The sequence below is a fragment of the Arvicanthis niloticus genome, chromosome 4 (genome assembly GCF_011762505.2).
Source record: "Arvicanthis niloticus isolate mArvNil1 chromosome 4, mArvNil1.pat.X, whole genome shotgun sequence".
NCBI classification, from domain to species: Eukaryota; Metazoa; Chordata; class Mammalia; order Rodentia; family Muridae; genus Arvicanthis; species Arvicanthis niloticus.
The window spans coordinates 105,076,087-105,088,122 of record NC_047661.1 but is presented as its reverse complement, the minus strand read 5'-3'; the positions used below and the strand labels follow the sequence as shown (position 1 = coordinate 105,088,122).

The 12,036-nt window shown below is 38.8% G+C and overlaps 1 protein-coding gene across 3 annotated transcripts in view; it reads left to right on the top strand.

The window, feature by feature from the left end:
* Positions 1–12,036, top strand: part of Alpk1 (alpha kinase 1) — a 102,072-nt gene that overhangs the window by 25,834 nt on the left and 64,202 nt on the right. Inside the window, exon 2 of one of the 3 annotated variants that reach the window (XM_076933241.1) lies at positions 9,174–9,313. The exons of the other annotated variants lie outside the window; for them this stretch is intronic. The gene's annotated coding sequence lies outside the window, so the exon portion shown is untranslated. The remainder of the gene's footprint in view (positions 1–9,173; positions 9,314–12,036) is intronic. 3 annotated transcript variants of the gene reach the window in all.

Here is a 12,036-nt window from a genome sequence, read left to right as displayed (position 1 = left end):
AATGCTCCCTGCACAAGCATGAGGGCCTGATTTTGAATCCCCAGCGCCCACATAAAAATCTAGGCGCGTTGCACTAAAAAACATTATAAAAGATTGTGCATATTATTTACTATTAGAAAATATACTATTTTCTAACCCATCGGCTTCAAATGAAATTTGATGCAGGAAGACATTGTATATAAAACAGCCAGAAATGAGCCAGCTCTGTAGCCTTGCTGCCAACCATTCCTCTGATTCGTCTCCCCTCAGGTGGAACATGGAGGTTTAAGAGTGCAAAGTGCTTTTTATAGATGGACACTGTTTTCCCATTGTGATGTCAGAACAAGATAAACTTTTGGAGGGGGGGGAGTATAAACAAGTGGGCTGCACACATAGCAGCTTGGATTGAATTATTTGCACTCATGTTCAGTTTCCTGTTAAACAAAATGTTTCACTTAAAGTTACAAATGGATTTATTACAACGGGAAAGATCCAGTGTGCTCATAAATAAGGACCCCACTTCTCAGCTCACTATATCGAGGCCTCCTGGGAAGAGATATATTGCCTCCTGTCAGAGTTAATCTATAAACGCCTTCAGGACTTAGACCCCATTAGTCTTTGCATCCCTTCATTGCTCCCTCTGGAGTCATATTGTCACTTGTATCAGGTGAAGATTAGGATCCTTTCTCCCTGGGAACAATGTATCATTTAGTATTTCAGAGCCCAGTATCCACACTTCTGCTTTGAATAGACCAGGATGTGAATGTGTATAACACAGAAGTCACTAATCATTTTTTTTCTGTTTAGGGGTTTATTATGTTCTTCCCAAGAAAAAAGTTAGACACAATGATCTCGTGTTAAGCCATTGACTGGACGTTTAAAAGCATGCATCTACCTCCTGCCCTGTAATCCTAATGGACTTTGTTTAAATTCAAAACATCTTTGAAACTTTGAATTTTTTAAAGTATTATTTGTGTGTGTGTGTGTGTGTGTGTGCATACACAAGATTGCCCATGTGTTTATGTGTACCTTTGTGAGTCTATGCCTTGTGAGTCTATGCACATGTATGTGGAGGTGCCCTAGGATGTCACCAGGTCCCTTGGAGCTGGAGTTATGAGCCGTTCCGCATGTTTGGGATCTGAAGTCCAGTCCTCTTGTTTGAACATCCGGTATCCTTGACTACTGAGCTCTCTCCAGTCTCCAAACTTCTGACTTCTCTATTTTTGAATAAAGGCCATACTTCTTGCTGCCAATGCTATAATGAATTCTAGTGAATTCTCTCATCACAATTTTGTAACAGTGGGATTATAAACCCACTTTTAAAATTTTCTTTGTCAAGATCTAAGTGTCTGCACCCTTTCTTATAAGTCAGGCAACAGTAAGAAGGATGCTGTGAGTTACAAGCCTTTTCTTGGTTTACACAAACTGACCCCATGTGTCAGACTATTGTCTAGGGAAACTTATTTAGAAGTTGAATTATGTACGTGCCTATTCCCAGATATTTGTCACGAGGTTGAAAATGTTTATTTTGAGTCTCTGGTAGGCTTCAAACCCATTACATTACCACACACAAGATAATGCTGTGTGTTTAAGTCAGTAAATGCTAAATGTCACTTCGGAGTTTACAGATAGTTTGTCAGAAACCATCTGACAAAGCTAGCCTCAAATCCAAACAATAAGAAAAATCTAGGAGCCTGGTGCACGCCTCTAATCCCAGCAATCAGGAGGCAGAGGCAGGCAGATTTCTGAGTTCAAGGCCAGCCTGATCTAGAGTGAGTTCCAGGAGAGTCAAGGCTACACAGAGAAACCCTGTCTCCAAAACAAACAAAAACAAACAAGTAAATAAAAATGTAAAAATCTAGGAAGTGAACATTTTTATCAAATTTTATAAAAGTTAATGTTTCACAGTTAACTTTTATTTACTTTAACATTTTTTATCCCTGTTAGTATAACACTGCCCAATATTTCATTAATTAAAAACAAAAAGGCAAACAAGATGACCTCACCAAGTTACCTAGGTTTGGATTTTTTTCCTTTTTTTTTTTTTTTGGTTTTTCGAGACAGGGTTTCTCTGTGTAGCCCTGGCTGTCCTGTGACCAGGCTGGCCTCGAACTCAGAAATCCGCCTGCCGCTGCCTCCCAAGTGCTGGGATTAAAGGCGTGTGCCACCACTGCCAGGCTCTTTTTTTTTTTTTTTTTTTTTTTTTTTAGCAAATAAAACACATGTTTCTCTTCAAAGATGTCTTTCTAACTGCCCACACTTCCCAGTTTGCTAACAGAATTTATATTTGTTAATCAAATGTGGTCCTGAGGAATCGTTTAAAGGATGATTTTATCACCATCTAGATTAATATTGGTTTACAAAAATGAAGAACTTAAAGTTTGAATGGATGAGCAATTTCTTCCTCAAAAACATAAATAGGAATGAAGCCATCAGGAAGGGATGCCCTGCTTAGGTAGATGTGAAGAAATTGTAGGACCCTTTAGAAAAGTAATGTGAAACTGAAGAAGTTTGGTGGGTAGATGGAACCCCAGAAATATCCTCTTGGGGTAAGTGTAGAAAGTTGGGTGACCTTTTAAATTTTTTAAATTTTACAACTTTACTCCACGAAATTTTATTGAAAGCTGTCATCAGAGTCCACAAAGCATGGTTTACTTACTGGGCAAAGATTTGTATTTTACATATTTACATAATTTATATACATAATATAAATAACATAAATAATATATAATACAAACATTATATATTTATATTATTTAAATACATATTTTATATATTTAAATATATAATTATGTAATATATATTAATTCAGCTGATTCCTGTAAACTTGTGAGATTTACTTTATTATGTCTCTTGAGATGTGACTTACCCAAAGCTAATAAGATTTAAACTTTGGAATCCTGGCTGTAACCTGAAGGTTTACCCATCCTGTTTTGCTGCCCAGTGAGGACTAAGAGTGAAATGTTAATTTGTTTTCTTTCTTTCTTTCTTTCTTTCTTTTTTTTTTTTTTTTTTTTTGGCCCCTATAATTTCAAAGCCTACTAATCTCCTCTTTTCTTAAACTATTTCTTTGTGAGCTACTGCCCACATCAAAATCTATGCGTTCTATGAAAAGTTAATGAACTATGCTGATGGTGAGAATTATAATCACAGACTTGGAAGGGTTTTTGGTGTGTTTGTTTATTTGTTTGTTTTTGTTTGTTTGTATACTAAACTTTAATTCCCACACTGATTGCTCTCATTGAAAATTTGCACTGCCTGGCTGGAGAGATAGCTCAACAATGAAGAACACTTGGTGCTCTTCCACAGGACCCAGCTCCTGGGACTGGGTGGCTAAGAACACCTGTAACTCAAATTTCAGGAGAGCTGATGCCCTCTTCTGGCCTCTGTAGTTACTGCATGCAAATGGTGCACATACATTCCTCAGACACACATAGTAAGCCATTCAAAAGTGTGCATTATTACACTCCTGACAACTTCATAATCTTGACAGATGCATAACACCATCACTTGCTTTCTTCCTCCAGGGATTTCTGTACCTTACCCGCTGCAGCACATAATGTATAATCAGGCCACATCATTTTTTCTTCTGAAAATTAACTATCTTCCATCAAGTTACTCTTGCTGGGTTTTGTTTGTTTGTTTGTTTGTTTGTTTTATTTAAAGGGAAGCAAAGTAGCCATGTGCTTTGAGGTCCAAGTCCTAAACTTTTAGTGTGACCTTCTCAGCTTTCTCTGCCTCAGCTTTCTCTAGAACCTAGAGTTTGGGTAGATGGTGTCTGCCTCTCAGGGAGCACACCTCAAATGAAAGATCTTCAAAGTTCACAAAATACTTTCCTGCTTCAGGAATGCGCCTCACCTCATGGTGTCTCTGGATTAGGAGACCATGGGATACGTTTCTGGGAGTGTTCTCCTGTCAGTTAGGATGCAAGTATGCAGAGGCAGAGCTCCTGGAAGGACCGTTGCTAAGCCATCAGCTCAGGAGCCTGGAACCAGGACCAGATGGCAGGCTTGGCTCACCTTGACCTGAGATTCGACTCTTCAGCCATGGGGCCAGGCTAATAATTCTTCAGATGTCACCATGGCTAATGGAGCAGGTAACTGTAGCCTCTGGGAGCAGCCCCAGCAGCCCCTGCAATGTGGTCTTTTCTTTTCCTCTTCTTCCTTCCTGGGGCCACTGCCTAACCCATTGTGACCCAGAACACTATTATTGCACTTCAGTGCACAGTCAAGTTTGGTAAACACACTCAGTGTCAGGGAACTGGAGAGGGTGGGCACAGGACAAGAGAGGCAGAGGCATAAGGTAGCTTTGCCAGGCTGTCTCCTGTCTCCGTAAGGTATGGCCTGTAGGCTGGAAGTGGATAGAAAGAGATGTAAAAACAAATTATTTTCACTTACAGAGTTTCATGAAATCTATTTGTCTTAAAAAAACAAAAAACAAAACACACCTTTTGTTTTTGTGTTCCACCTGAAGAGAATGTCAGGATGACTGAAGTATCCTGGGACACTAAAGTTTGTTTACCTAGTGGTTCAAACTGCTCATTGAGGCTTTCTGGAAGCTACTTATCATCGGCCACATGAGAGTCTTTGTCCATGTCATTATCCAAACCCCACCCCTGACACAGTTTCCTGCCCAAGTGCCCTCTCTGCTCCAACAGGCTGTATCTCTAACCATGTCTGCCTGGAGTCATCGGCTCTAACCTTCAGGGCAGTAACTGGTATTTATTAGCTGTTCAGTAGCCTCGGCTTCAGTACAGCTTTATACTTTTGGAATTTTAGTTATCAAATAGACATATAGACTTCTCAGACTGGCAGTGTATGTGTGGAACACAGCAAGCACAGAAGCAATACGGGTTAAGCAAAAGAGTGTACTGTGTACATGGTCACTATCACATCCCCTGGGCTCAACTCAATCTCGTCTTCTCGTTTTCTTCCCTCGGAAAAATCCCCCGAAGAATCCATGATTCTAGATTTCGACTTTATCATTCCTTCTTTTAAAACCGTTAAATTAGTTTAATTAGACACGTTTGCAGTATTGAGTGTTAATTTGTGACTTGGATGCGTGTATTTGTACCCCGCCACAATATATTATTAGACACCAGTGTTTATTAGATGTATGTTGGTCCATACCTACATGTGCTGTTTATTTTTCTGAGTTTTACTGTGATGTTTCCCGGAACCGTTTGGCACGCCTTTGCTCATTCTATTCCAGTGTAAGAGTTTTGTCTCCTGGCTGATACAGATTGCACCGATGAGGACACTGTCGTGTGTGTCAGCCAGACTCAGACTGCAGAGTTACTCTAAGCTGGTGTTTATACCTAAGCATGGGCAGTCTGGATAATGTCTATTTATGGTGAATTACACTGGATAACTCTAAACCGGAAGCTTGTCTGTGGAGCATGGGGTAAGCAGCACTGCTCTCCTCAACAATTTCGATTGTAGCTTTTTAATAGTTTTTCATGGGACAGAAACTCATCTTTCCTGGTGGATAATGAGGTTGAAGACTTCCCATGTTTATTAGCTGGTGTGCTTCCTTTTGTGTGAAGTTCCCAAGTCCTTTGCATAATCTTTCCTCAGTGCACAGCAAGTTCTTTTCTTGTTGGCTAGTGGGAACTCTTTATATATTCTGGGTAGAAATCTTTTGTCAGTTACCAAACTTACAACTTCTTCTTTTTGCAAGGCATGGTGGTGTAAGTTTTTAATCCCAGCACTCAGGAAGCATAGGCAGGTGAATCTTTATGAGTTCAAGACCAGCTTGCTCTACATAGTCAGTTTCAGGCCAGCTAGGGGTACCTAACTGAACTCTGTTTCAAAAACAAACAAATATTTTCTTTTAGTTTGTGATTTCTCATTTTATTCGCTTTGGGTTGTGGGTTTTTTTTTGTGTGTGTGTGTGAATCAGATTTGTCTTTTGTAATTTAATTAATTACAATTAGTTAATACTAATTTATCTAATATGTAATATACTCATTAATTATATTATTAATAAATATATTTTCCCTTATAATTTTTAAAAACTCTTCCTTAACCGAAAGTTACTTTTTAAAAAATCCTCTTAGATTTGACATCTTATCCACAGTATTTTGTATGACAGTGTGAATACCAAGCATATTCCCAATAGAAACCTGAAGTCAATTGAAATGTGATCAGCTTATGAACAAGGTGGTCACTCAGCCATGAAAGGAAATGAATTGCTGGGCTTGGGATGTAGCTCAATTGTTAAGGTGAGAAATGTGCACGAAACCCTGGGTTTGATCTTCAGCACCAGGAATGTGTACCAGGAATGGTGGTACCAGGCACCTGGGAGGTAGAATCCGGAGCAGCAGAGGTTCAAGGTTATCCTGGGCTACAAATGGAGTTACATGTTAGCCTGAAATACAAGAAGTGCTGTCTAAATACATAAATACAACATCAACAACCTGAAGAAGTAAAGTACTGATTCGTGCTACAGCCCTAACATGGTAATAGCATGATACTGCTCCGAGAGAAGAGGAGAGGTGTGGCGTGGCCCCATCTCCACAAATGACCAGAACGGGAACATCCATGGATCTAGAGGGCAGATTGGTGGATGCTGTGAGGCGTGAGGCGAAGAAGGGATTCATAATGACTCCTTTTGGACCTGTCGAGTATTCTGGGGTTACGTAGTAGAGATGGTTGTGCTATAAACCACTGAATTGTAAACATCACAATGGCAGTGTTTGATATGTGAATCTTACCTCAAAAAATTGTCTTCACTTTGGAATTAAATAAAAATTATAAGCATGCCTCAGTTCTCCTTTAGTGAAATCCTTTAGAAGCACAATTTTACTTTTCACGTTGAAGCCTTTAGTACCGATTTTTAGAAAGTAACATTTCAGTCCAGTGCTACATATTGCTCTGTAATAATCAATACAGATTATTGTAACCTCTGTAACCTCTACACAGGTGTGGCTTTCTCTTGGGCTCCCAATGTATTTACCATGTTGATTTCTCTAAGTGCCAATACTAATTTATATAATCTAATTTCATTTAATATTAACTATTGGCATTTGGTGTTGCATTTTTCTCTCCTCCATTATTTTTTCCTTACCTGGCATGTCTTGATTCTGTTTTATTTTGGTTTTAACCCAGCACACTACTACCACAGAGCCACGTGCCTAGCCCTCCTTATTCTTCCCTATAAGTTTTAGGGTGACCTCTGAGGGCACACATAGATACACATTCAGAGATGTTGAGATTTTTATTGGTATTGCATTAAAGTTATATACTAATTTGGGAAGAATTTGATGTCTCAACAATATTGTGTTTTACAGGATACAAATGTAGGTTACCTTGTCATAGACCTGGGATATCTTCCAGTTAAGTTTTATAACTTCGCTTCTAAGAGACTTGCACATTTATTACTTAAATTGTCCTAGGAACTATCCATGAAGGAGGATATAGAAATATAAATATATGATTTTTATGATACTACATTATGTATTTCATGCCATGGCAACTGTACTTTCATTAAATTTTATCTTTAATAACGTATTGCTTTTAAGATTGGATCTTTGGTTTGTTCACTGTATGTTCACTGTATGTTGTTTGTTCCCTGTTGTTCTCTTCATAGGAAAAATTTTAAGTTACTCATGAAATTTCCTTAAGATTATAGAACCATATAAATTTATACTTCTTGATTTATTTTGACTTCTGTTTAATAAAAATCACTATTTTATTGGTATTTTCAAAATTACTTACATACAGTATTTCTAATATTTTAAAATTTATTTATTTTGTTGCATATACATTGATGTTTTGACTGCATGAGAATGTCAGATCTTCTAGAACTGGAGTCATAGACAGCTGTGATCTGCCATGTGGGTGCTGGGAATTGAACCTGTGTCCTCTGGAAGAACATTCAGTGTTCTCAACCACTGAGTCATCACTACAGCTCCATTTCTTATGTTTATTAGCCTTTAAAAAGAGTCTATAATATGCTCTCTCCAGGCTTTTTATTCCTGTTCTAGTTTTTTGTCTCTGATCTGTCAATTAAATTTGTTAGCAGTAGGTGAACGTTAGTCTCCTTTTGAAAGAGTCACTGCTTTATTTTGTTGATCTTCCTGTTGAATATTTTAAATCTGTGTCTCTGTACATAGGTGTGTATGTGTGTTTGTGTCTGTGTGTGTATACACACGTGCATGTGCATGTTTGTATGTGTGAGAGCCAGCACGTGTCTTCTATGGCACACTTGTGGGGGTCCGAGGACAGGCTCAGATGTCTGTCCTCATCTTACACTTGGTGAGATTGGGTCTCTTCTACCACTGTGTGCTTGGTTAGCAGCCTCTCAGCTCACTGCAGGAGCACTGTGGTTCTAGCTTCTGTGGGTTCTGGGGATCCGACCTCAAGCCCTCATGCTTGTACAGCAATCTCCAGCCCCCAAATGAGTACTTTTTATGTAAATCTCTGCTGTTTATTTTCTTCATCTTTTCAGCCTTTTTCTATTTGCTGCAATGGCCAGTTTATGCAGTGCTGAGGATTGAATTTAGGGTCTCATGCATGCTAAGAAAACACTCTACCAACTGAGCCATATCCCCAGCCCTCTCTTCGAAGCTGTGTGTGTGTGTGTGTGTGTGTGTGTGTGTGTGTGTGTGTGATGCTGGGGATAGAATCAACTCAAAGCTTATGTATGATAGCTAAACACCATAGCACTAAGTTATATATATATATATATATATATATATATATATATATATATATATCACTAAGTTATATATATATATATATATATATATATATATATATATATATATACCCAGCCCTTAGCTCTGGCACCTTTTGGCCCACATGTATTAAGAATATGAGTCATGCATACAAGGTTGGAAGTGCTGTGGACTCCTGATAACCTGACCATGAATCTAATGATGTGGTCTTTTTATCTGTAGTAATAGCTTGTGGCTATCAGTGTATTTTATCTGATATTTTGTGCAGCTGCATTATCCTCCTCTTTGTTATTATTCTAATGTATCTGACTCTACCTTTCTGTGTCCTCTCTATATTTTCTGCACTCTTATGCTCTAGAAAATGCAGATAACTACTTAAATAATTTTAGTATTTTAAATTAATATTTAATTTTAAATTAATATTTATTTCACATGTATGGGTGTTTTGCCTGAATGTATGTATGTGTGTATTCAGGAGTCGTATCACTGAGTTATACACTATCTGTATTTTCAGGTCTTTTAGGAACTGTTGTAGTCATTTCCATAGTGACTGAACCTCTTGATACTCATCAGTGGTGTTCGAGGGCTCCAGTCCTCCACCGTCGCTGGAGTTTGTTTGCATTAATCGTCGTGATAACAGCCATTCTGCTTGGGGTGAGATAGAATATTAAACAGCTTTAATTCACATTTCCCTGATGGCTAATAATGTTGAATAGTTTTTTAAAACATTTACTGGCCATTTGTATTCCCTTTTGTGAGAACTATCTCTTCATCTCATTAACTTGTTGATTGGCTGGATGATTGGTTCGTTGGTGTTTAAATATCTCCAGTCCAAGGAATATTTTGGCAAAGACTTTCTCAGTGTGTAGGCTGACTTTTTACTCTGGTAATTGTTTTATTTGCTGTGCAAAAGCCTTTTAATCGTACCATCTGATTTTTCAGTTTTTGAAATTATCTCTTGTGCTATTGGAGTGATTTTCAGGAAGTCCTTGTCTATGCCTTTATCTTGAATGTTCTGATGTCTTGACTGAACGGTGCTGTAGAGAAGTTCTACTCTGACCATGTCTATTGGAGTCTGGAGTGCCTCTTGTGTTGTTTGGATGTCTACTTTTTCCATCTTTGGCAAATTTTCTGCTATAATTTCACGCAATGGATTTTCTATGTCTTTTATCTTTAGCTTAACTCTTTTTTCTACCATGGGTTCTTTCTTTTCTTTTCTTTTCTTTTCTTTTCTTTTCTTTTCTTTTCTTTTCTTTTCTTTTCTTTTCTTTTCTTTTCTTTCTTATACCTGGTGACTCCACTACCTAAGCTCTGTGGGTCTGATTTACTGAGTGTTGTTTCTGCTTTCATATTTTCTTTCTTTATACCAGGCGTATTTTGTGAGATTTGACCACAAGCTCATATTTCTTAGCATTGTCTGGAATCCTTGAAGCTTAGATTCAAGTCAGATCCCTTTAGAGGGGAATGTTTAATTCACCAGTTGCCTAAAAATTAACCTAACGTTATTTTAAAACATTATTTTACATTGCCACGAAAAGGTGTTTGTAGACTCTGTGGTCCCAGATTCTAAAGGAAAGATTTTTGATCTCCTTCACAAAGGAGTGTGTTTTGACAAAGGCAGTTCCCCTGGAAGATGGGGAGAGGAGTGAAGGTTTGTAGTTCTTCTCCTCATACTAAGGGTGCAAATTGTTGGGACCTAAAACATGGGTCACCTTCTGACCTTTGGGGATATTATTGTCTCTCCAAGAGAGGGAAAGCTGAAGTTTAAGCTCGTAGGGTGTGGCAAACATGTATTTCTCACGTTCACGTGCTAGTAAAGGCAAGCCTGTGTGTGGTGGTTAAATCATTCCATTTCAGCCTTTGGTTGGCTTTGGTTTGTTTGATTTCTGTTCTTTTGTTTTGGTCCTTGAAGTAACTCTTCCTTTCCTATGTTGTTAATCCATTTGTTTCTAGAGACTTTAAGGGGATCTTCCCACATTTCAGTGGAGATGTTGATCAAGCAGTCTTCTGTGTTGCTGTAAATAGAAATCTCTTTGAGTCATTACAACTTTCTTTTCCAACTTTTCCTGGTTTTACCAAGCTTTAAAATGCTAACAAAGGGCTGCAACTCAAGAGCATTCAACCCCTCAAATCGCCCCCAGTTCTGTGCCCCCCCCCACCTTACTCTCATTAGATTTTATCTTCTTCCTGGCCCACTCCTTGCTGCTACCTCCTATCAGGCCAAGAAGCTATGTGGTGGAGGTGGTGATGGTGGTGGGAGGTTGCGTGTGAGTTTGAGTGCTCACGCACATGTGTGCGCATGCATGCGTCCGTGTGTATTAGTTGCTCAGGGAAGGTGAAGTGGTGGGATGCCAGACTGTCACTGTCAGTACCTATAACATCCAACATTGCCAGCAGTCTCCCATCCAATTTCAAACCAGGCCTGACCCTGCTTATCTTCCATTTTCAGGGTGGAACAGCTACAGACAGGGATTCTGTCTCCAAGAATCTCCTTTCTACTTTCTCTTTTTTTTTTTTTTTTTTTTTTTTTTTTTTTTTTTTTTTTTGAGCTCCACAAGACCGTGGTCTTCCCTTTATAATAAAGGATGCTAAGCTACCAGGACCCTGTTATAATACAATTTTCTTTCTTCATGCACAGACTGGTTCTCCACTTCCCACTGTTATGTAGCCCCATCCTCCAAAAAAAAAAAAAAATGATTCTAGAAAAGATAGCCTGCTTCTTGCTTTAATTTGGGACTTGAACAGAAGTGAATAGCCGACTCACCTGCAGGTCAGGACCAGCAGTTTGCTCTTTCCTTTCTGAACTGTCTGATCCCTGTCTCATTCTCTGAACTTAAGTTCCCATCATAGCCAGCACCTTCCTCTTTAGTGGATGGTGGGAATGTGACGTTACTGGTTACAAGGTCCCTTGCCCACGCTCGCCCACTAATTACCTTTTGTTTGCTAATTGCAGTACTCAGAGGGGATGAGTGGGCCTTCATTTGTTTGTAACAGAAGTCTGAGGATAAAATTCTGACTAGTCCTTGAGGCCTGTTCTCTTTATAGCTAGACACAGTAATGGCCATTTGATTGCACAAAACATCACGACTTATAGACACTCGATTGTGGGACTTCATGCACAGTTTACAGCAACAACCTCGTTTGTGCATGGATTCTTAAGTTCTCACTCGGGCTTAGATAATTACGGTAGCTCACTCCTCACTCCCTTGCTTACGTGAGTGCTCTTAGAATGTGATACCATTTTTAACTGGAGGACTCTGCTTGTGTTCATTAATAACTACATGATTACTTTGAGTAAAATTAGCCTCTGATACCCCGACAGTTTACTTTGGTGTGATTTAAAACAAAGGTTCTGGGATAGAAGGGCACATTTAATA